This window comes from Prionailurus viverrinus, chromosome C2 (assembly GCF_022837055.1).
Source record: "Prionailurus viverrinus isolate Anna chromosome C2, UM_Priviv_1.0, whole genome shotgun sequence".
Taxonomy (NCBI): Eukaryota; Metazoa; Chordata; class Mammalia; order Carnivora; family Felidae; genus Prionailurus; species Prionailurus viverrinus.
The window spans coordinates 151,785,283-151,810,825 of NC_062569.1; the positions used below are offsets into that span (position 1 = coordinate 151,785,283).

Genomic DNA, 25,543 nt, shown 5'->3' on the forward strand with positions numbered 1-25,543 from the left:
TAGAAGGTGTTTTCCTTTGTCTTCCCTGTGTGTGTTTCTGTCTCTGTCCAAATTTCCCGTTTTTAAAAGGACATAAGTCATATTCGATTAGGGCTTACTCTTGCTTACCTCTGGTAAGAACCCAATCTCCAAATACTCTTGAGCCATCTTGGTGTGGAAAGAATATGGGCTTTATAATTACACATGGGTTTCAATGTTGGCTTTACCAGGTACTGGGGGTATGACCTTGGGAAAGTTTTTTGAATTACTCAGAACTTATTTTCTCATCTGTATAGTGGGGATGTAATGCTGCTATGAGATTGGAGCTACCCCAGAATGTACTGGGTAAATGGAGGCTATTATTATTTGTGAGTTGGGGGGGGGTCTCTGCTTTTAGAGGTTCACTTCTATGATTGGATATATCTGCCACAGGGTCTGCTAGGGCTAAGTCTCAGATGACAGTGATGAACCTGGTCAACACTGAACTGGCATTTCTACCAGAGTCCTTCCTGCCTACCTGTGTTCACTTGTTTGGAGTCAGTACAACTTACATGTTCCTTTTTAGGTGAAGCCCTGTATAAAACTAATTTTACAGCACTCCAACCTGGACACGATAGTTCATTGATCAATATTGTGTAAGGCTGTCAGGCTGGGGGTAGGAGTGTTGGGGAGAAGGGATATAGCCTTCTAGATATGAAGACCATCAATACTTTCTATGATGCATGACTATTAGCTCAAGATCCTGCCTCAACCTGATCTTAGCTCAAGATTCTGCCTCAACCTGATCTTCCAGATTGATTTGACTGAAGACAAGGACACATTTCCTGAGACATTGCCATAAAATTTTGCAGGTTACCTAGAAGTTTAATTATGCAAGTTTCCTTCATCACCAGCAATAAAAATTTGACTCAAATCTAGTGTTACCGGTTGTAAATGCTTAAGTGTTCTGATAGAAGTGAAACTGGTGAATCAGGGTGGGGTGGGGAGCAGGGAGAAGACGAGCCAGTGGAGGAAGAAGTTGATTGTGTAAGTTGTGTAAGGAGAAGTGTGAGCTTGGGAAGAATCAAGGTAGGATCTTTCACCTCAGTAGGGACATGCTTGGCTACTTCCTTCAAAAACAATCAAGTTGAATGTGGATTTTAATTGCATTAGTGAGTCAATTTTGAGGAGCAGCAATCCAAAAGAACTTAAAAAAATTTATTTATTTTTGCGGGGGGGGGGGGCGGGGAGGGGGAGGAGAGAGGGAGGGTAGGGGCAGAGAGAATTCCAAGCAGGCTGCGCCCTGGGAGGAAGTGGGGCTCCAACCCAAGAACCCTGAGATCATGACCTGAGCAGAACCCAAGGGTGTGATGCTTAACTGAACCACCCAGGTGCCCCCCAAGTGAACTTTTGGTAACACGGAGAATCAGTCTGAAGTAAGCTATTTGCCTGACTACTTTTTAGCTAATTTATTTCAGGTTTAGTCTGATTTTTTTCAGGGCCTGGCTAATTTGAATTGTTGCCTTATACCAATGTTCTGGTAAGTGTAGGAGGGAAACGTTTGTTGTAAATCATTTAAAGCAAGTATCTTTCCTTGAGTCACATAGGATAGAGACCAGTACTTATTATGGGGCCTTTCTGTACACTAACAAGATCATATCTGTTGCTAATGTATTTGTGAACAGCTTAAAAAAAAACTGGAACACTATTATATGATGGGAAAATAAGCTTAGAAATCAATAAATTTGTGACTTGGTGTAAAATAACACCTATATCATCCTTTTTAGCGTAACATTTTTAAGTGCCATTTTATTAGCATTGGTACAGAATATAATTTTTAGCCAGTGGCTGTCTACTGCTTACAATGTAGCCAGCACAGCATGGCTACTAGCATATCTAGATTTTAATGCCTGGGAAGCACACCTAGCGATATCTAGCCAGGCGGAAGGGGTATATAAAATAAAAACGCACGGAAGCCAGAATATTAATGAAGAGCGGTGGGCGAAAAGAATCGGGAAGCGGAGATGGTGCATCAAAGAGGAAAACAGGGAGTTGGGCAACCAGGATACAGTAATAGCTCAAGAGGATGAATGTTGGGGGCATTCCGTTCCAGAAGGAAAGGCTGCGCCCAGAAAGGTGGGGAGGGGTTTGGAATAGGTGGGAAAGCCTGGGAGAGCGTGCACAGCCTAAAAAAGTTTTTATGATGGCTCCGTGCATAATATCTGATCGTTGGCATTGGTTGCCGCAAAAATCGAGAGGCAGGATTTAATCAAGGTGTCAGCCGCAGGGGCATCCCGGATTCGGGCGAAGCGTCCGGAATTCCTGAGATGTCTGAAACGCGGAGGCGGCCTCTTCCCCACCCCCGCCGCGGCCTCCGTGGGCATTTTCCGGCGAGGGGGGCACGCGAACCCTTCGAAGAACAGTTGAAACGCGCGGCCGTGCGCACCCGGGCCGCCCTCCCGCGGCCGGCGCGCTCCCCGGGGATGAAGGTGAGAGCCCCGGGCCCGGGCGCCAGGGGGTGGGCTTCCCGGGTCCCCGCGCGGCCGCAGAGCCCGGCCCCCTCCCCCTCGGCGCGGGCGGGGCTGCGGGCGCACGACGCGGAAGCGCGGGGTTCCGGGGGCGGCGGCGCGGAGGCCGCGCGCGCTCCCCGGGCCGCAGTCGGCGCGGGCGCGGGCGCGGGCGCGGGCGCGGGGCGGGGCGCGGCCAGGAGGCCGGGGAGGCGGCGGGCGCTCGCGCACAGGCCCGGCCGCCGCCTCGCCCCCCTTCGCTTCCCTTCCCTCCCTCGGCCCGGCCGTCCCCCTCCTCTCCCCTCCCCCGAGCGAATCACGCGCCCTCCTCTGACACTCGTAGCGGGCCCGAGCTCCGAATTTATCCTTCACGTGACCTGAGGGGGTTGGGTGGTTGGTTGGGGACATAGGGGGAGAGGGAAAGGAGGGAACGGAATCTGCCGTTGCCCGAGCAACAGGCCCCGCCCGCCGGCTTGGGGCCGGGGGGCGGGAGGAGGACGTCAGCACGTCAGCCGGGGTTTTGCGTTTTGATTGACAGTTGCTATAGCGACCGGGTCGGTCCGTCGCCATTTTGTTGGTTGGTTTTTTTTTAAACCCTTTCGCTTCCCGCCCGAATAATAATAAAAAGCCCCATTGGAGTGAGGCGGGGGTGGCGGCGGCAAGAGCGGCGGGGGGATTCGGGGAGACTGCTGCCGTCGCTGCTGCTGATCGCGGCCCAGGTCGGGCTCTGGGAGCGGACACCTCGAGCGGGGGGTGCGGGCGCCGCCGCCGCCGCCGCCGCTTCTGCTGCTGCTGTTCCTGCTGCTGCTGTTGGTGCCGCTGCCGCCGCCGGCGAGCGGGCGGGACCGGTGTGAGTGTGAGAGTGTGTGTGAGTGAGCGTGTGCGAGGGCGAGTGTGCGTGCGTGTGTGTGTGTGTGAGTGTGTGTGTGTGTCTGTCTGTCTGTGCGGGGACTCGGGGGCGGGCGGTTCGGGCTCTCCTGGCGGAGGAGCCGCCGCCGCCGCCGCCGCCGCCGCCGCTCGGGCCCCGGCGCTTCTCGCTGCGCAGGTTTGGAGCGCGCGCCATTTTGTGAGATTTACAAAATCCTCCTCGGGAAGAAGCCGCCGGGATCGGCCGCGACTCGGCGCCCGGCCTCGCCGCCGCCGCCCTCCGCGCCGCGCCGGGCCGCGCGGCCCCGCCGCCGGGAGTCGGGGTCCGGGGACTGCGGTATTTGCCGGGGAGGGGGCTGTCGCCTCCCCGGCCCCGGGCGCCGCTGGAACCGCGGAGCCGGAGAGAGACTGAGAAGGCTGCGGCTCGGCCGCGGAGCCGGGAGCGCCGGGGGCGGAGAGAAGCGGCCGGGGCGGCGCTGGCTGCGGAGGCCGCGGCGGGAGCGCAGCGGCGGGAGCCCGAGGCTGAGACTCACCGGAGGGAGCGGCGCGAGCGCCCCGCCATCGTCCCGGTGAGTGTCCGGCCCGGCCGCGGCCCCGCCCGGCCCGGCGCCCGGCTCCCCCCGCGGCCTGCAGCCGGGCCCGCGCCGAGGCCGGCCGGGCGGAGGGAGGGACCTGCCATTTTAGGAGGAGGCGCCGCGGCCCGGGGCCGGCCGCCGGGGGAGGGAGCCCGACAGGCCCGGTCCCGGAGGAGAGGCGGGTGCGAGCGGAGGGAAAGTTGGCGGAGGGTGGGAGCAGGGGCCACGGCCTCCCGGGAGCCGGGGCCTGGGGGCCGGAGAAAGCGCCAGACCTTCACTGGTCGCCCGAGCGGAGGGGAGGAGGTTGTCTTCCTCCTCCTCCTCCTCCTCCTCTTCCTCCTCATCCTCTTCCCCCAGCTCCTCCCTCGTCCCTCCTCTCGGTCCCCACCAGTGTGGGATCCGCCGGGGTTCTCCGCAAGGACAATGCACGGGTTAAGAAAATGGGGCTGGCTGCTGGGCGAGGCGCCGGGGAAGGTCGGGAGCCGGGTGCCTCAGCGGCCCTTGGGGTGTGTGCCGGAGCGGGGGCACTCGGCGTGCTCCGAAGTTGTGCAGTGAGTGCAAGTGATCCCGGCCACTCGAGGTGGAGTAATGACCTGTTTAGCAGTCGGAGGAGTTGGTGGTTGAGAATGCGTAAATTATAATTGATACCTGGCTATTGCAGCAAAACTTCACAAGTCTATTTACAGGCACAAACCCGCTCTCGTTTGGACCCACCAAAGCTGCCGAATTTCTTAATACCTCTCGAAAGGCCCCTCCCTAGTCTGAAATAGTTAAAAATGGCAAAATTAGTGAGTGATTCTGGCTAATGGGCTCTGCTTTTCGTCCAGCACTAGATTATATGGTCCTCGTAATCTAGGTGCCGCACTTGAATGCCAGCACCGTTTGGTTTTTGAATTCCGCCCAAGTTGCTAGAAAATACACCGGATGGCATTGTTTTCACACGCATTTTTTAAAGATTAGGACGAAGGGTACCAGGCAGTATTGTCGGGGTTTTACATGTATGAACTTGCTTTTCCTACCGGTAGGAACTGTTAACCCATTTCACAGATGAGGAAACTGAGCTGTGACTCATCCAAGGTCATACAGCTGGGACTCCAGGAGCCAGGAGTCTGTAGCCAGCCTGGGCTCATAATCACTAGGTTATAACCGATTATTATAAACACTGGCAAATTTTGGAGCGATCTGTGTGTAATGACTCAGGGTTCTAACCCAGAGATTGTGCCCCTGGCAGTGTTGAGCATGGAATTAACTTTGTCTTTGCGGAAGTGGAAAGATTGAAAGGAGACCCTCTTAAAGAAACTTGTCAGATCTTCCCTCCCCCCCCCCCCCAAAAAAAAACCCAACTATGTAGGCAGTTCTTGAATGGAAGGAATTAAGAAATATTTTTTTGGTGCGTTTTGTTCTTCACACTTAATTTTAACTGTAGGCATCACTTAAGTATTGATGAGTCATGAGAAAGTTTTGTGTAAAGTTATTTTTAGGAATTTTTAAATCTTTGAATAGATTTCCTGTATGACCTCTTGTACCTTACATACACAAAATGTTTAAGAATGGATATATTTAATTTGATTTGGGGGAGTTCTAATAATTCAGTGGAATTACCTTTAGGTTTTGTTTTCCTAAATTTGTCATGTCTTGATTGTTTAGTTACCTTGAGAGAAATAATTATCTTCAGACAGACTATAAATGTGAGACTAGAAGATGGTTTCAAAGGAACAGCAGTTAAGAGAAAAGTTTACTCGGTTACAGTTAAGATTTTTAATATACACATGACTTACACTTAAAGTACCCCAGTGCTTTTGGAAGATTCGTCTTGAAATAGCCCCGGTGCTTGTGTTAGCTGTCCAAATTCACTTACACTTCCAACCTTATCAGAAAGTTAAGGACTCCTGTTAACATGTGTACCAAGTTCTGTTGTAAAACAGTATAAAAAGTTCATAAGAGGCATAAGCTCAGAAAGTCATTATTCTAGAGTCACCTCTGTGTAAGGTAGCAGGCACACTTTAAAATCTAAAAATGATTATGATTTGAAGGAATAGACTTGAATGAATGGATGGTCATTATTGGTAGGGGATGGGAAGTGGACCAGATGAGCTGGTGGGATCTTTGTTATAAGGAATTTGGGTATAAGATTCTTAAACATGTTTTAAAGACATTTTGGTGGGACTTACTAGAAACTTAAGAGATAACACAGAATTACTGTGTGTTGGGATTCAAAAATTAACCCGTTAGTCCAGTCTTTTAGGGGAACTGATGTTCAAAATAAATGAAAATACTCCATTTTAATGCAGTGTCTTGTTTGGGAATGTGTATAGTAAAAAAAAAAAAAAAGATCCTTGGTTAGTATATTTTTACCTCCTAGAATATTGTCAGATGACTGTCCTGTGGGTTTCAGTTTATGGAGAGTTATTGTGTTGATGACTTAAAGATTGGGGGGGTGGTTAGGGAACTGGTATTTAAAGAATTTACATACATAGGTTTTTATGGTGCTGTGAATATTTATCTGCCAAAGCAAAGTCAAAGACAACTTACAACAGGAGTTATAGAAGGACCGTTGGCTTGCATTTTGTTTTGAAACTAATATGCAAAAAAACGAATATGCTAATTTGTATCGAATTTTGGGTACTACTTGAAAACTTTTTTTTTTTCTTTTTTAAAATAACAGCTTAGCTATTTAGATTACTAGGGATGTTTTTACATGTGTGTTTATGGTTGGTAAGTATCTTGTTTGGGGAAGAAAATTTGGATAGAAGTAACTTTATTATGAGTGCGAAGGGAATTGCTTAGTAAAAGTAAGTTTAATAGGAGTCTTCATTTTTGACTTTCTTTGTATTTGTGATAAAGGTGTCAATCTTTTTGCTTCAGAATTAGCTTCTCTCTCACTTCAGAGAACTTTCACATTTCCTACGCCCACACCCCCAAGCAATTTCTCTCATTGCCCCAAGAAAAAAAATGAAACATTTGAACCCAGCAAAACGCAGAAACTTCCAGGAAGAGTCTTTACAAAGAACTTAGCACTTACACAGAATTTTATTGCTCTTACAATTTTGTTGTATTCCTTATCAGTAATTCCAGCTATGAGCTAAGAATCTCTACTTTCTGTTGAGTGTTTTGGTAGGTATACCTGTTTTCTATTTACAAGTAAAAATATTACTTGAAGTTATCAAACACGGTCACCTGAATCTTGGTGCTAACACAGTTGGCCTTGTCAAGGTATTGTGGGACTTGAGTATGCATGGTGATTATGCCTTTGAAAAAATTTTTTTTGAACATTTATTTATTTTTGGGAGACAGAGACAAAACATGAGTGGGTCGGGGGGCAACAGAGAGAGAGGGAGACACAGGATCTGAAGCAGGCTCCAGGCTCTGAGCTGTCAGCACAGAGATGGACACAGGGCTCAAACTCATGAACTTTGAGATCATGACCTGAGCTGAAGTCAGATGCCTAACTGAATGAGCCACCCAGGTACCCCTATGCCTTTTAAAAGACTTCTTACCGTGTATTATCTTCACCGTTGGTCAGTGTTTTGATGGCTAGAGAAATTGTGGTAATTCCTAACCACAGCTTATACAGTTTTTGAGTAAAAATTTTGGGAGGCTAAAGTTTTTGTTTAATTACTTGGAAAAGAATCATCAAATTATTTCAGGTTATCTAAAACTTCTCAGTTGCCCCTAAATGAATAAATTTTTTGAAATCTTGCCTTCAGTGTTAAGCTGGAGCTGTGAAGTTTATCGTTGGTTATGTGAAAATGAAATGTTGGCTTCACAGGACAAAATAATTAATCAAAGATTCGTATTAGGTAATTAAAGACAAGTTGTGTTCCTAACTTAGTGGCTACAGGCAGCCTGAGTTTCATTTTTTAGTCTATGGAAAGAACATGGTTTGGGAGTATTGCATTATATAGGCCAGCTAAACATTTTTCAGAAGTTAAGCTTTTGCTTTGAAATCCTTTCAGAATTGTATAATGAGTTAAAATTTTCTTTTGGAGATAGTAACTTACAGTACGTTGAATGTCTAAAGTGATGTGGTTCCTGGTGGGCATACTTTGTGCTAATGTAGAACCACTTTTGGGATTTTTGACGGTTGATTTTTCTACCAGAGCTACGCACCTCTGTTCTAGAAGGGGATTTTTGTTTTATTTTATTTTGTTTTATTTTACTTTATTTTATTTTATTTTATTTTATTTTATTTTTACTTTATTAAAAAAATCTTTTTTTTTTTTTTTCCTTTTTAACTTTTATTCAGGTTTTGAGAGACAGGGACAGAGCAGGAACAGGGGAGGGGCAGAGAGAGAGAGACACACACACACACACACACACACACACACACACAGAATCCAAAGCAGGCCCCAGGCTCAGAGCTGTCAGCTCAGAGCCCGACGCAGGGCTCAAACTCACGAATGGTGAGATCATGACCTGAGCCTATGACCTGAGCTGAAGGCAGATGCTTAACTGACTGAGCTACCCAGGTGTCCCTTAAAAAATCTTTATAAATGTTTATTCAGTTTTTGAGAAGGAGACATACAGAGCTTAAGGGGGGGAGGGGAGCAGACAGAGAGGGAGACATAGAACCTGAAGCAGCGTCCAGGTGCTGAGCTGTCGGCACAGAGCCCAGTGCTGGGCTTGAACTCCCAAACTGAGATTAAGACCTGAGCTAAAGTCAGATGCTTAACTGAGCCACCCAGGTGCCCCAGAAGGAGATTTTGAAAAATTTATAGTACCATTAAAGTTTTGACAAGGTACTTACCTTTTGCTTGAGGGATATATGCTCGTATGTAATACTGCACGATAGCTTAAAGTGTATTTTTACTTCAGAATTGTTATGAATTTTCTGTTCCCATAATTAAAATGCTTGTGTAAATCAGTGGGGAGGAGCTTAGGGATCTGGTTTAACATGGAACAAATCTGGTTTTCAGCATCCCTTTTATTTTACATAACATCCCTGTTCATTAAGTAACCCTGTAATTTTTCTAAGTATATCAAATTTCCAATGACAAGAGTTGATTTTTCTTTTTTAAGTTTTATGGATATTTGTGGTTAGGGTTTGCATCTGACACCCGTCCAAAATGCGCATAATGTCTAGTTACAGATGGCCATTGGGACAGCGTGGTCCTGTGGACAGAGTACAGGCCTGTGAGATGGTGCTGGGCAGAGGCTCCAGAGTCAGGCAGATCCGGAATCTCAGCAGGTCCTGCCACTCACTGGCCGTGTGATTTTGCTAAGTAAGCATTGGTTTCTTCCTCTGTAACACGGGGTTTGTGATACTTCCCATAGGGCTCTTGTGAAGGTTGGGGCAGCACCTGCACATTTCTTAATAGCTTTCTCCTCTCGCTTCTCCCTCTTTTTCCTCCTGCATTCATACTCATGGTTATGGTCCCAGGATAAATGCTACTTCTTCAGAGAGGCTTTCCCCCAAACCCCAGTCTAGGTAGGGTTCTTTGGCTGTGCGTTCTTATAGGACTCTGCTTTTTTTTTTTTTAATAGCTCTTATTGCAGATAGCTGTACGATTATTCGTATATATTCACAGTTCTACTTACATAACGTCTGTCTCTTCTCTCCATTAGATGGTAACATCCACCTGGACAGGAATAGTTCTTTGATCACCCTTCCAGTACAGCAGAGGTAGATAGACGTATATGTGTATAGAGGATGGAATGAGGAACCTATCTGCCGAGTCCTGTCCTAGTACCGCTCCATAATTGTGCAGTCTTGGGCAGAGTAGCTTCTCTGGGCTCGGGTGTTTTATATGCCAGACGTGCACAGCACCAGCCGCCCTGCCCAGGAGTTTGAGACTGTGGAATGAGATACTGTAACGAGGTGCTTTGCAAAAGTGTAAAATGCCATTTAAACATAAGTTGGTACAGTAGCAATAATTTCAGTGGTGGGGTTACCCAAGAATTTATAATTAGAGTTTCAGCTTTACTGAATTAGTAAGAAGTTATTAATATTTGTTATACACTTAAACTTTCTATATGCATTAATTAGAATACAAGATTGGGCCTTTGTTCTGATTAAATACAGTAGCTTAAACAAGAAGTTTATTTCTCTCTCCTGGAAGTAATTTTAAGGCTAATGTGGTGGCTCCATGGTAGAGGGGACCTTGGTCCCTTCCCTGTGCTTAGGGAAACCCCACTTTCTGTATGGTAGAAGACCGTTCCCCACCATATCCACCATCTAGGAACAGATGTGGGGAAAGCACATCTCCTTTTGAAGACAAACCTGGAAGTTGCATACGTGACTTTTGTTCACATCTGTTGGTCCAGACTGGGTCAGGTGGCTAGCTGCAAAGGAGGCTGGGATATGTGGTCTCTGGCAGGGTAGCTGGTTGGTTGAAAATCTGTTTCTACTGAAGAAGAGAATGGGGGGGGGGATTATGAGGCATTTCCTGTCACACCTTGAAATGTTTTGGAAGAAACATACAGAAATAAACCTTGAAAAGACAACTTACTGCACTAATTAATAAGACTTACTTTCCATATTTGGTCATTAATCTTTTGAACTGTGGTGTGCACATTTAAATAGATCACTATTTAGTATCTGCAATATACGCATATATGGTCAGATTAGAAAACACGTAGCTAAACTTTTAGTAGTGAAGGAATTTTGGCACGTTATTTTACTGACGCTGTTTTCTAATAGAAACATGGTTCTTGATTGCTGTGACTGTATTTTATGTAACCAGTATTTGGAGTCCCAGCTTTTGAGTTTTATTTTCATAGTTTCCTAGTAGGTATTCTTATGGTATGTTTTCATACTCATACTCTCAGCAGACAGTTCTGGAATAACACCTGTGTCTTGTCAGGTTTTCAGTAAATGTTTGAGCCCCTGAAGTTGTAAGGATGATAGCAGTGATGTTTAGAAAGAAGTTTACTATCCAAGTATGTTCCTCTTAGGTTTCTGTGGGTTTGAACAAAGAGAGTCTAGGATTCCTTTGAACTAGAGAGTGTTATTATTTGATCTAGTGGAGACCTGAGAAACTAATGGTTCTCAAACAGGCTTCTGGAGAACTTCTCAGAGTTGTGAGATTTCCCAAGCTCAGATACTTCTCTTTCTATAGGTTTGGGATGATGCTCTGGAATTGACTTTCTCTTTCTCTCTTTCTTTTTCTTTCTTTCTTTTTCCCTTTCTTTTCTTTTCTTTTCTTTTCTTTTCTTTTCTTTTTTTTTCTTTTCAACGTTTATTTATTTTTGGGACAGAGAGAGACAGAGCATGAACGGGGGAGGGGCAGAGAGAGAGGGAGACACAGAATCGGAAACAGGCTCCAGGCTCCGAGCCATCAGCCCAGAGCCCGACGCGGGGCTCGAACTCACGGACCGCGAGATCGTGACCTGGCTGAAGTCGGACGCTTAACCGACTGCGCCACCCAGGCGCCCCGACTTTTCTTTTCTCTTCTTTTCTCTTCTTTTCTCTTCTCTTCTCTTCTCTTTCTTTTGAATTTATTCTTAGAGTGAGTGTGCACAGGAGGGGCAGAGAGAGAGAGAGGGAGAGAGAATCCTAAACAGGTTCCGCACTGTCAGCGTGGAGCCAGATGCGGGGCTTGATCCCACGAACCGAACCGTGAGATCATGACCTGAGCCAAAATCAAGCCAAAATCAAGATTCAGAAGCTTAATGGACGGAGGCACCCAGGCGCTGCAGGAGTCTACTTTCTTAATTAGGACTCCAGGTAATCCTGGTACAGTAGAAACATTTTGAGAAACATTCATAGAGTTCATCTTCTTCATTTTAGGGAAGGAAATGGATGTAAAGAAGCTAAATGACTAACCAGTGCCCCAGAATAGGCTGGTCTCCAGGGCTGGTGTATGTTTTCCCGACTCCTGTTTCTTTGTTCTTCATACAAACGCAAGAGAGGACGAAATACCAACTGCATTGGGATTTTATAGGGATATGGGTCATTCTCAAATAGTTTTTTTTATGTGTGAGCTCATTGGTAGTGAATGGTTGGATCACTTAATTGTCCTTTTAACAAATAGAGGTAGTCAGATGAATATTTAAAGGTGGGAAGTTGAGGTTTTGAATAAGGTGTCGTTACTCTCAGCGCTGTAGTGGACAGGGTCGTGGACGGGCAGCGTGAGGGGAGATGGTAGGTAGGTGCCTGCCAGGCACGAGGAGAAGGAACCAAGTAGGTCTTGTCCCTGTTCTTACTTTCTTTTTCAAAATCTGCAGTTCTCACTGTCAGATTCATTCTTTTAGATGAAGCGAAGAGCTGGATTCCCTAATGTAAGATGGAAATATTCCCAGAGGAATGTGCTTTATCTGTATATCAAGTTAACACTTTATTCTTATGAATTAGCTGGCTGTCATTTTAAAAATTGGAGATGAGCACCTGTACTAATGAGAGAGCTTTGTGGGAAGGGTGGGGGGAAGAACAGGGCACGTGTGCCCTTGCCAGAGGAGAATGAAGGGCATGTCTTTGAAAAGTGTCAGCTTGTGGTAAAGTCCTGGAAAGGTTGCGGGAGGCTTTTCTGGTGGCCAGAGGTTGGTGGTATTAGACTGACTGCTGGCCTCCTATCACTAAGAGTGTTGGTCATGAAACTGTGGATAATTTTGAGGAAGACCACTTGATTGCTTGATTGGGAGTAGAAGGCTTTTTTTTAAATTAGCGTTCATCATTCCTTTGGAGCAGTCTTATACCATGTCAAACATATAGGAATCGTTCTGATGACCTAGGGAATTTTAGTTCCTAAAGATCACCAAGTAATAATGTCCTCATGATATAAAAAAAAAAAAAAAGAAAAAAAAAAAGTTCAAGCCCTATAGAATGGTGCCTTATCACCCCCCCCCCCTCCACCTCACGCTCCGTAGGTCATAGTTGTTGTTTTCCTACCAGAAATGTCCTGTGCATGTAGGTGCAACTGTATATATGTACATTAAACGTTTATTATATGTGTGTGTTACAAAGCTGTATGTTCAGTGTGATCCTGTTATTTTTTAAAATTTAGTATTTTTTAAGGAAATTCTGCCTCCAGTGTGGGACTTGAACTCACGAGTCCCAAGATCAAGAGTTGTGTACTCCACCGACTGAGCCAGCCAGGCACCCTTGATCCTATTTATTTTTTAAAGTCCACAGACATTGTGATGGATGTGTGTGTGTGTGTGTGTGTGTGTGTGTGTGTGTGTGTGTGTATAGTGTCTGCAGTTAAGAGCGAATGGGATCGTGCCAGACACACAGATTTGCATCTTAAGTGTCTTGATCTCTTTGGGCCGTATTTCCCTATCGGCTATATGATATTTCCTTGTTGTTTTTAAATGGTTAGGGAGTATTCCGTGTTGTGGATGTACCCCAATTTACTCAATCTCTATTAAAGAACATTTGAATTGTTCTTGTATTTTTGTTTTAAAGTGTTCCAGTATACATCCTTGTGCCTATAACTGTGTTCTCTAGAACACTAGCCCTAGATTACATATTTCAAAGGGAAATTACTGGTTCACCAAGTATATGCACATTTGAATATGTCTTGGGAAAGTGTCTTCTCAAAAGTAGCACCAATTTCTACTTCATGAGCTGGGTCTGAGAGTTCAGTTTTCCAGATCTCACCAATACTGGTGTCGTCAGAATTTTAAATCTTTGTCAGTTTAATAGGTGAGTAATGATGTTCAGTTGTTTGGATTTGCATTTCTTTAATTATGAGTGAGTTTGAACATCTTAAGTTGTACTCGGAGTTTTGTACTTTAAAAAACGAAATACTTATTCTCTGTCAGATACATAATTAAAAATATTTTCTGATTTTCCTGCATTTCTTTGTTCTGTTGAATGAAAAATGGATGTTTTGATAACCTGTAGATGCTTGTAATTGTAAATGCTTTGATAAATTGTGCAAGGGGATTCTTGTTCCTCATCATTTGAGTAAACGTTTGGCTGGCCTCTGTATGAGGCCTGCGCATCGTGGTGGTAGGAGCTCTGACTACAGAGGTGGGTGAGATTTGGTTACCTGTGCTGTTAGTGTTGACATAGCTGTTGGGTGCAGGCACCATTATCATAGTAGAGACCACGGCTGCTGACGCGGAGAGGAGTTGACACGTGAAGGACTGGAAGAATGTAGCGAAGTAAGGATTCTGGGGGTTTGAGTGAGCCTTGAGGAGGAGGGACTGAGTCTTGGTGGAACCTGGGGCAGTGGCAGTCTGCTGGGGGCTGTCCTGTGGGTGACCTGTGGTAGCAGGGGAAGTGAGGGGTGACTCTGGAGAATGACAGATTCGTGAGCCCCGAGTATCAGTGTGTGTGTGTGTGTGTGTGTGAGTGAGAGAGAGAGAGAGAGAGAGAGAGATCCGGGAGGAGGGATAGGGACGGTTGCACTGAGAAATGACAGTGATGGGTCTTACAGATTGTGAGGCATTTGATTTGGGGCAATTGAAGGAGTTTCCACAGGGCAGTGATGATGGGTCTGGGTTAGGGAGATGACAGTGAGAGAAGCAGGGCCTGCCTGGAAGGTAGCTCGTTCTAGGTGTATAGGCTTGGAGGAATACGAAGAGGTAAAAGGTACAAGTCAGATGGGAGAGCCAAGTTTGGAGCGCCTTGAAAATTCTCAGTTATTTACTTTTCAGCAGGACAAGTGAATATCACTGTGTTCAAACAGCAGCGTGGCCAAATTTGTGGCGATAGAAAGGAGAGAATTGAACTTAGGTAGCAGTACGGTACCGGGATGATTGGTTTAGCGGGACGGTTGAGAACGTTTCCTCCCGAAGGCCTGAAGGAACTGTCAAGGAACAGACGATGGAATTATTAGTGTAGTCAGGCTTCCATTAAAGGCAGCTGGAAATCATTTGTAGCACCATTAAAGATGAGCTTAAAAATAGGGCAGTGGGAGAAGGCAATGCTAGAAGGTGTGACTCTGGAAAGGAAAAGGTTGTATCGTAATATGTGGTTTGCGAAGTATAGAGTAGCTGAACATGTGACAGAGTGTCTTTGTGTTTTCCTGAAAAGTCTCATCTTCTCTTTCTTTTCACGTGTATCCTTATCAGGATACCAATAATCTAAAATGTATTTATCTCGTGAGGGGTTTGGGATTATTTATGGAGTACCTCCTGGTGCCATACGTGGAACTGGGGCCTGGGCGTCAGTGCTACAGCAAAGCCTACTGTGGGTGTCCTGATGGGAGTCAGGATCTGGTGGGAGATCTTTTGGGATCTCTAGAGTAGGCTCATGGACTTAGTCTAGGGTAGACATGAATCTTCATTAAAGGGAACACAGAGTCCATGAAATTGAGTGATTTTGGTGTTGCCTTTTGAAGGTCAATTTTTTGGTCTCATTTTAGAGTTCTTTTGGCAGTTAACTTTGAGTTAAAGTTTATTTGAATATAAATAGGACTCTAGTCTTTAAGAGGAATTCTGTGTGCTGAAAAATTTGTTCCGATTTGATCATTTCTCCTTGAAAAGAACAACTGTCATCTCAGTGTTTTTTGTTTTTTTTTTTTTAACTTCATCTTTACATCAAACACATTCATTACTGAATGACATTACTTCCGTGGTACAAAAGATTTTGTAAAAGTTTTTTCAAAGTAGCAGTGGTAGGAAATTTTTAGGATCTCATTTGAGCGTACTATTATCTAATCTCACCTTTTCAACTTCCCTATAATGGTTCTATGGTACAGTTCAAAACATTAGGAAAGCTAGGTGAATTTACCTAAGAATTGGCCCGAAGGCCCGCGGTTACTCAGCAGTATTCCAGTCAGCTATGCAGAGGGAAGAAATTGAAGACAGGAGCCTGAGGATTCAGGAGAGACCGCTTGGAGGAAGGCTTCTTGCTGAGTAAGACGAAGATCCAGACATAGAAAGGATGCAGGCATGGAGGGAGAGTCGAGAAAAAAAGGAAAGTTAAATAGCATGGGCAGGAACGAAAGAGTGATCTGAGCAAATGATGAGCAAGAAACAACTTTGTTTTTTTAACGTCTGTTTATTTTTCATAGAACACAAGGGCAGGGGGAGGAGAGAGAGAGAGAGAGAGAGAGCGAGCGAGCGAGCAAGCTGCAGGCTCTGAGCTGTCAGCACAGAGCCTGATGTGGGGCTCGAACCCACTGACCGTGAGATCATGACCTGAGCTGAAGTCGGTTGCCTAACCGACTCAGCCACCCAGGCGCCCCAAGAACAGCTTTTTAATGGTACATTGGGACTCCTGCTAGTCACAGGACCCCGCAACTGGATGGTGTGGCCCCAGCTCACTTCCACAGTCTTACCTTCCGGGTCTCCGGACCCCGTCTGGGCTTGTGCTCCTTCTTCGGCTGGTAGTCCTCCCCTTTCTTGAAGTCCGCTCCATTTCCTCCTTCACTTTCAGCTCACATGTCACCTTGTCAGGGAAAGCTGCCCCCCATCCCCTGCCACCTCTTCGTTTTTAATATCTCCTGTCTTGCTGTATTTTTCTCTATAGTGCTTATTACACTTGATCATTTTTTTTAGTGCTTAGTTGACTAATGCCTTTCAGAGAGAAGGGACAGTGGTTGGCCCCCTCCCCACTTCTTTGGGATTGGCAAGCGTTTGGCACATACTGAGCACCAAGTAAACATTTATTTGTTGAGTGAATCAATGAACTACATGTTTTGATCTTTACTATTTGGTCTCAAGGACCCAAGAACTGTCTTCTTAAAGATAGGACTAGAAAACCATGTAGCCAGGAAAAAGAATTATTTGCTCCTGGATTCCTTTAACAATGCCTGTGAAATACCTACTGTTTGTGAGAAGCCAGATGTTCGGAATATGGAATAGAGACATCGTGCCTTTTTATTTTTTATTAAAGTTTATTTGACTATGCTGTATTGGATTGTGTCTTCTTTATTGAAGGAGCACATCATTTTCGTAGTTGATTGAAATAGGTACAGCCCTTAGTGTTCATCTGGAGAGGTTTTAAAAATTGTGGAGGGAATCAGCCTGGATACTCTTCACGGTTCCTAGCCAGCAGAGTGAGGTTCATTCTCCAGTGATCTCTGGAATGTCAATCTGGCATTTGCAGTAGCCAATGTCGGGTTCACATTTAAAATAAGTGCTAGCTTTGACTTCATCTAAAAAGTGACGGAAAAGCGGAGACGGTGATTTGTTTGGATGCTTTTTTGGCTTTAACTTTTTCAAGTTTGGACAACAGGATGAAAATGATTAGGGAAAGTTCATTGTATGGATGGATTTTTTTTTTTCTTTTTTTAAAGAATGAGTTTCGTAGTTAGAAAATTATTGAAGCTGTTGATCTTGTCAGGTGAATGAGCCTTAAAAAAATCTTTTTTTAACATCTGTTTATTGTTGAGAGACAGAGCATGAGTAGGGGAGGGGCAGAGAGAGAGAGGGAGACACAGAATCTGAAGCAGGCTCCAGGCTCTAAGCTGTCAGCACAGAGCCCGACGCGGGGCTTGAACCCACAAACCGCGATATCACGACCTGAGCCGAAGTCGGACGCTTAACTGACTGAGCCACTTAGGTGCCCCCAGGTGAATGAGCTTTTCAAAGTTTATAAGGGATTTGTTTAAAATAGTTCTGAAAACTTTCTCAGTGACAGGTCTGTTGTAAATATTTAGGAAAACATATTCAGAATTATTCAGTAGCTATTGAAGCTCTCCTCTCTGTGCCTGGTGCCATGCTAGGCCCTTGGGAGTGAGTGACACGGACATACACGTCCTTGCCCTCATGAGGCTTTTCAGTGTAGTCAGGAGCTCCCTGGAGAGAAATGTAAAGGAAACACGTTCAGCATGAGCACTTCCTCCTTCCCTCCCTCCTTTTGTTTATTTCTTGAACTTGTTTTTGGTGGCAACATGTTAAGAGTCCTTCAAGCTATGTGTTGCTTTATCTCTGATAACATAGGAAGGAGGTAAAGGGGGGAACATTTATGGTACCATGTAAAATAGAAATTTAGATCTTCAGGGTGTTGGTAGCTTTTTAAAAAAGTTAATGTCGATCAGTGAATTTATTCTCTTAAAAAATAAGCTATTTAACAATAATGATAGTAACAATAGCTATTATTAATTGATTGCCTGCTATGGGCCAGACACTGTACATATTCATTATTAGTTATTTTAATATTCTCAGCCACTCTACAAGGTGATTGGTCGTATCTCTGTTTTATAAGCTAGAAGGTTGAGATGTAGGGAAGTAAGTTTGCTTAAGGATCATCATAGCAGATTGCATATGCTGCCTCCAGATAATAGAAAACTTAGTTGAACGGGTAAGTGCCGTAAAGTTAAACATTTAGAGAGAAAAGAGAGAGAAACATAGAGCTTCTATAATCCATTAATTGAAGAAATAGATACAAGTTCTGGTATACTGGGATTGATGCCTTGTGCTACTGGTTCATTCGTTTTTTCCAATAATAAACAAAAATGTGTAAACGCTTTTTAAAAAAAAATTTTTTATTTTATTATTTATTTATTTATTTAAAAAAAAATTTTTTTTTTTCAACGTTTATTTATTTTTGGGACAGAGAGAGACAGAGCATGAACGGGGGAGGGGCAGAGAGAGAGGGAGACACAGAATCAGAAACAGGCTCCAGGCTCTGAGCCATCAGCCCAGAGCCCGACGCGGGGCTCAAACTCATGGACCGCGAGATCGTGACCTGGCTGAAGTCGGACGCTCAACCGACTGCGCCACCCAGGCGCCCCAATTGTTTTTTTTTTTTAAATGTTTGGTTTATTTTTGAGACAGATAGAGACAGAGCACGAGCAGGGGAGGGGCAGAGAGAGAGGGAGACACAGAATCCGAAGCAGGCTCCAGGCTCCGAGCCGTCAGGCCAGAGCCCGACGCGGGGCTCGGACTCACAAACCGCGAGATCGTGACCTGAGTTGAAGTCAGACGCTCAAGCGACTGAGCCACTCAGGCACCCCTAAACGCTTTCTATATTTGAGGAATTCTTTATCTTAAGGGTCTTGGGGGGAAGTAGAAATCTTCAATTTTGAAAGCCAAATTTGCTCATTTTCTCTGCGTCTTTTGGAGTGGGGACGTGGTCGTGTGACCTGGGGCCTCCAGGCCACTACCTCAGAAGCTAGTGATTTTCAGAAGCAGACACTTTGTAAAATCTGTGTCCCGCAGTGCAAGGGGATGGCAGCTGCACCTGTTTCCCGGAGGTGGGCAGCAACAAAGATTCAGCTGTAGCGTTTGGTTCCTGGTGTCACTGGCGTCTGTACTCGTTGCAGTGACTGAACCCTGTGTTGTCTCCACTGGACCAGATCTGTGGTTTGAATTTTGGGTGTTCTTCATTATGTAGCCTTCCAGTCTGGCCCTCCTGGGGTTTTCTGTGAGTTGCCTAATATGCTTTAATAACTTCCTTTTCAGTTTCAGCAAAGCCAGGGTTAGTTTCTTTTGTTTGCAACTAAGAACCTTTACTTCGATGATGCTAATTAAGGTAATTGACAATTCCAAGAAACTCCAGGGTCAGGGTTACTTGCATCTAGATTAGAATTTATTAGTGGGAACAGCTCGTGTATATTAAGTGAAATAGTTACATGCAGGCTGCTTATTGATTTAATGAATTTGCTGATTTGAATTTGCCTCTTCTAGGTATTGGGGATACAGGAGTGACAAGATAGACAAGATCCCTGCCCTCACAGAGCTTAATTCTGTTGTGAAAAGTAGAGAAAGCAAGAGAGCAAATAACAATGGCAAAGAGTGATAAATGCCAAGATAAAAATAAAGGTGGGGTAATGTGATAGATAACGGGGTGTGGGTAGGTTTAGGAGATGTGTCTTATAAAACATTTACTTTAAAATCATTGTCAGGAGTCGTGACTTGGGTTTTTGACTATGAGGCAGTACATTCTGAATTTACCCACCTTCCGTAACCACCTAGGAAACTGGACAAAATACATGAAACAACTATTTTCAGGTATTGAACAACAGGCAGTACAGAACTGTAATCCCTGACAGATGGGGAGCAAATGAGGTGAGCCCTTTGATGGCCCAGCTTTCTTCTTGGAGGTAATTTTCAGATCTCAGTGCAGGGAGGGGGATCCCAAATAGAGCCTTTGGCCTCACTGAGTTCAGGAAGCAAAGATTGGAGTTGGGGTTCTGCTCCAGCAGAATGGTTCTGTTTTGAGGAGCAGGGTTCTGGAGAGAAGGGAGCTGGGCAGAGCATAAGTCTTCTTAGTGGTCCTCTTCAATGATTGATTGAAGATTAATCTGTGCACATGTAGGGTGCAGTTTCATAAAGGAACAGTTCCTGGGGAAGAAATCCACTGGAAAACTGTAAGCAGAACCATTCTCAGAGCTCACATAGGGCTGGGAAATAATTTGAGTACCTTGTAGCCAGAAGACAAAAGTTCTTGTTAAATGCTGTGTTCATTGAGACTCCAGAAGGGTCATGTCTTAGTAGTGGGGCCAAATTGGTCCTCAAATAAAGGCTTCTCTAGATCTCACTGGAAAATGTTTAAAAACAAGCCTCGAAAGGCACAAACTAATCTGAACGGAATGTAATTGCCTGCAAAGTCCAATACTCTTTAAAGAAATATAACAAAACCTAATACTTAACAGTTTAAAATGTCCAGCATCCAATCAGAAATTCCTAAATATGTGTAAAAGCAGGTTCACCTGGCTTATAGTTAGGATATCAGTCATTTGAAACCAACCCAGAACTGAAAGGTGTTAGAATTGACAGGCAAGGGCATTAAAGCAGTTATTGTAGCTGTATCCCATATGTTTAAAAAGGTAGAGACTGGAAAGGTGAAAAAGAGACCCAAATAAAACCATTTAGAGGTGAAAAGTAATGTGCGAGATGAAAAATACATTGGATGGCATTAATGGCAGATTAGACATTACAAAAGAAAAGATTAATGAATTTGAAGACCTAGAAGAGAAAACTCAATAGAAACAGACAGAAATGACAGAGATAATGGAACTAGCAAACAGGGTAGTTCAGATGGCTTTATGAAATGTAGGGTCAGATTATGGTTAACGTCGACACCTTCATACGTGAATTTTGCTTGAAAAGAACAATTGTGAATGCTACCTGAATTTGGCTTGATGTGTAGTTAAGAGTAGTTGAAAATCAGTATTTCAGTAAAGCACTGGGGTATGATGGACGAACTTTATTATGCAACAGCGTTTAGTTGTTTTTTGGTATGTAACAGTGTTTCTCCACGGAGTTAGAAACTTAAAACATACAGGTATGATCTCATAGATTTTGGGGGTGTGAGGCCTGGGTACAATTTAGCTGGGTCCTCTGCTTTAGGGTCTCAGGGCTACATACAGTCAGGATGTTGGCTGGGGCTCTGGTAACATGTGAGGCATGACTGGGGAAAGATCTCTTTGAGACTCATTTGGTCGTTGGTAGAATTCAGTTTCTTGTTTACTATTGCACGAGGGTCTCAGTTTGTTACTGTTAGCAGGCATCTGCCCTTAGTTTTTTGCCGTATGGTCCTTTCCAACAGGGCCACTTCACTTTCTCAAAGACAGTAAAGGAGAGTGTCATCTCTTCACAAGACAGATGTACACTCTTATGTATCATACCTGCAGAAGTGACGTCCTATCACTTCTCCTGCGTTCTCTTGGTTAGAAGCAAGGTCCCGGGCCCCGGGTCAAGGAGCGGGCCATGCCACGAGGCCGCGAACAGCATGAGGCCGTGTCATAGGAGCCATGCTAGGGTCTGTCCAGTGTTTAGTGGTGAAGAGTGCGTTCCGTGGAGTCTGATCTAGAAACCTGGCTTTGAATCTTAGCCCTGTCTCTTCCTAGCTGTGTAAACTGAGCCTCGGTTTTCCTTTGTATAGAATTGGGATAATAGGTGTCTACTATTCACAGTATCGTGAAGAGTAAGTGAATGCGTATAAAGTGCTCAGGACTTTATCCTACCAGCTCCTACTCATCTCTTCTGTCTCAGTTTAGATCTCATATATTTAGGGAGGCCTTCTCTGATTCCTCTTTGACTCCTTCTAACCTCCTGTCTACGTTAGGTTTAAAATACCGTGAACTTTTTCTTCTCATCGCTTCACACGTTTTCCACCTGAATTTTATAGCTGTGAGGTTATTTATTTATGTAGCATCTGCTTTCTTTAGCCTAAGCTGCTTGAAAGCAAGGGTTGGGTCTGTTCTGTTCACTGCTGTGTCTTCAGGGCTTGGCACATAGAAGACTCCATAAATGTTTGTTGAGTGACTGAAAGAATGAGGTGAAAATGCATGTGTTGTTGCTTTGAGAAGGCGTTTTTAGTGTCACCGTACTCTGTTTTCGCAGGTACTGGAGTGGTCAGCCTAAAAGATAAGTGGTTAGAAACATTCGTGGTCCTGTGTGCCCTGCCCACTAGCTAGCATGGGGAGACTGAAGCATAGTAGTCTTTAAACTGATGGTAAGGGTTTCCAGAGTGGACACTAACTAGTGGTTAAAAAACCCAAAAAAACGCAAGAGAACTAAGAGGCCTAAGGGACGAAGACTTAATAAAAATCACTCCTGGTGGATCCGAAGCAGAGTACACGGTAGGAAGCTTCTCTTCTCTGTAAATGTGCTCTGCAGACCCGTCCTCAAGATGCTGTGGTGTGGAGGAAATCCGCTCGGAGAAAATTGCCTTCCTGAAGCTTCACCATGCCCATTAGCATGTTATAGCAAACCCTCTTGTCACCCGGTAATGCGGAAGGACAGTCTTTCTCAAGCGTGCTCTGCACACTGTGTGAGTATACGCCTACCACAACCTAGTAAGGTAGTATTTTATTTAATGGATGATAAAATTTAGGCTTAGAGTTGAAGTAATTTTTTGTAGTGGTTGGTAAGGTAGGATTCAAACCAGGCTCAGCCCTCACTCAGCGTTATTATTCAGTGTTTGCTTAATTTTTTTGGTAGTTCTCGGCTCTGCAGTTCATCTGTGAATTTTTTCAAATTGTCACAAATCTCCAAAAAATTTTTCCAGTGTATTTATTGGAAAAAAAATCCTCATTTAGGTGGACCCGTGAGTTTAAAACCATGTAGTTCAAGAGTCAGCTGTACTTGTAAAACTTGAGAGTTTGGTAGGTAGCGGCTAGTGTAATCCAACCAGTATAATGTATAACAAAAAATAATTTATGTTTTCACTTCGGGTGATCTAGTAGAGTTCTGTCCCCAAAGAAGAAACATTTTTGTAGTCTTGGTTCCTCTCCTGTCACTTTTAAATTTACTCTTATTACCAAACCCTCTTGAGTTTTGTTTCTGAAATAGTCTTCAATTAAGTTCTTTCTTCACATTATTGTTAATGATCTCTCCAGAGATCAGATTAGTCTCTTTTAGGCTTACTGCATTAGTTTTCTTCAGAATTTTCAGTTTTGGGGTGCCTGGGTGGCTCAGTAGGTTGGGTGTCCGACTTTGGCTCAGGTCATGATCTTGTGGTTCGTGGGTTCAAGCCCCACGTTGGGTTCTGTGCGGACAGCTCAGAGCCTGGAGCCTGCTTCAGATTCTCTGTCTCCCTCTCTCTCTGCCCCCTCCTGCTCGTGCTCTGTCTCTCTCTCAAAAATAAACATTTACAAAAGTTATAAAAAAAGGAATTTTTAGTGTAACATGCGTATAATCCAAATTGAATACTAATGAAAGGTTTCTAATGAAAAAAGTTGTCCCCAGACACACCCCTCAGTAGTCCTGCACCGTAGAGCAGGTCTTCCCAAACGTTGTCACCTCAGGGTCTACACGGGCACGGTAGAATACAAGAGGCTGTCTAGGTCCCGAGGTCTTTCCGGGATCTGGGCTCATCTGAAATATTCGTGGCCCTGCGTGCCCTGCCTACTAGTTGGTGAGCTTTTACCTCAGCTCTTGGTTTCTTCTATTTACCTCTCTGATATGCTTATTGTACTAGTCAGGATGCTTTTGGATGCTGGTACAGAGATCCGGACTCAGACTAGATTCAGTTGGAAGTCCAGAGGTAGGATGGCCTCTAGGGCTAATTGATTTGGTGGCACAGTAATGTCTTCAGGGACCCAGTTTTTCCATCCCCCCCTCGAGTCACTGGCTGGCTCCATGCACAGATTAATTAGGTGGCTGCAGCAGTTGGAGGAGTTGTATCCAGACACAACAGTGTCCACAGGAAGAGGAGAGAACTCTTTCTTATAGCTGTGTAAGAATGTGGAAACTGCCCAGAAACTCTTTGGTAGACTTGTCTGGGTTGTATGACTGTTTCTGAAACACTCACTAGAAAGGGAAATGGGGTTACCTTTGACCAGTTGGGCATCATCGTGGAGCTGGCTACACCGTCCCCTGAGCACGTGCCTGACTGGGGTGATGTGCACATGGGTCTTGAACGAAAACCGCTTCTGTTACAAAGGAAGAAAGGAGAGGTTGGAGGCTGAGTAGGTTAGGTAGGTAACCTTGACTCTGTTTTTGTATTTAGCTTAAAATTTTAGATATTATTTGTTGACTTTCTATTAAGGTAGGTGAACATTTAACTTTAACCCTGCCTTAATACTTTTCTCTTTCCATCTACCCATTATAGTTACATTTTTTTTTCATTAAGCATTTGGTATTTATGATTATGTAAGTTCACTATGGAGCTATATTGTATACTATGATTACATTTCCCTCCTTGTATAGTTTTGTTTTTCCTGGAATTAACAATTGTATTTCCGCTTGCTTTGTTTTCTAGGTCCGCGTGACTGAGTTTTCCCATACCTTCCATTAGGCTCTCAATATAGTTTTTTGCACAAACATATCAGATAGCTAGTTCTCCTGTCCCCACAAGAATCTTCTTAGGGGACCCTTCATCAAGCCTTGCCTGTATGAAATTCTTGCTCTTTGGGCCTAATAGTATTACTTTTGCAAATCTCCAGCAGGGTTGTGTCTTCTGTTTCCTGGTTCTCTGACCTTTACCTTTCCTGTTTTTATCTTTCATTTTGCTGGAGTACAGCTTTCAGTGCTTCCTTTGGAAGGGTGCATGAAAGGTCAATTTTTTGAGACCTTGTCTGAAAGTATCTTTAATCTGTTTTCCCTCCTGATTAGAAGTTTTGGTTGGGTATGGGATTGTAGTTTGAATATAGGTTTTACTGCAAACTTCTGAGTATATTACTTCATGGTCTTCTAGCTGCATGTAGCAGATATAATTTGTATTCTGGATTCTATTAAAACAAAAACTATGGAAAAGTTAGAGAACATAATGAGCTTCCAGATACTTGTCACTCAGCATCATCATTTATCAATTCATGGCTGCTTTCAAAAAAAAAACCAAAACAAAAAACCGGTATTCCTGCCTACCCCTCTTTCACTTGAGTTTTTACAAAAACCCAGATATCTGATTTCAGTTGTGACTATTTCAGTATATATCTCTAAAAGATAAGGGCTGATTTCTAAACTATAACCCCAGTGCCATTATCATACCTTAAAAAGATTAACAGTAATTTTTCACATATCCAGTAAGCATTCAGATGGCCTGGATTGCCTCATAATGGTATGTTTTTAAAACGCGTGATTCAAACAGGATCTAAGTAAGGTCCCTTAATCGATTGATTGCTCCTCTGCATCTTTTTTTTTTTCCTCCTTGACTTTGTTGAAGAAATGGTGTCTTCTATCTTGTTTTACCTCTAGTCTAGATGTTGAGTGAATCCCTGTGGTGTCACTGACATGTTCCCCTGTCCCTTGTATTTTCTGGTACTTGGTAATAAGATCTAAGGCCTGATAACATTCCATATGTAATGCTTTCTCTTTGTTTTTTGTTGGGAGGAGGGTGGTAGGTAGGGAGACTACTCCGTGGGTGGGTGATCAGCTTCCTTTGGGAGGGATACAATATTCGACTCTGTT

The 25,543-nt window shown here is 44.3% G+C and overlaps 1 protein-coding gene across 4 annotated transcripts in view; it reads left to right on the plus strand.

Annotated features, from left to right (window-relative positions):
* The first annotated feature begins 2,428 nt into the window (after window positions 1-2,428).
* DYRK1A (dual specificity tyrosine phosphorylation regulated kinase 1A) overlaps window positions 2,429-25,543 on the plus strand; it is a 149,790-nt gene continuing 126,675 nt past the window's right edge. For 3 of the 4 annotated variants that reach the window (XM_047874944.1, XM_047874947.1, XM_047874948.1), the window contains exon 1: window positions 3,191-3,901. The gene's annotated coding sequence lies outside the window, so the exon portion shown is untranslated. Of the gene's footprint in view, window positions 2,448-3,190; window positions 3,902-25,543 lie in introns of those variants that run through there. The other variant, XM_047874945.1, reaches the window with a different exon arrangement.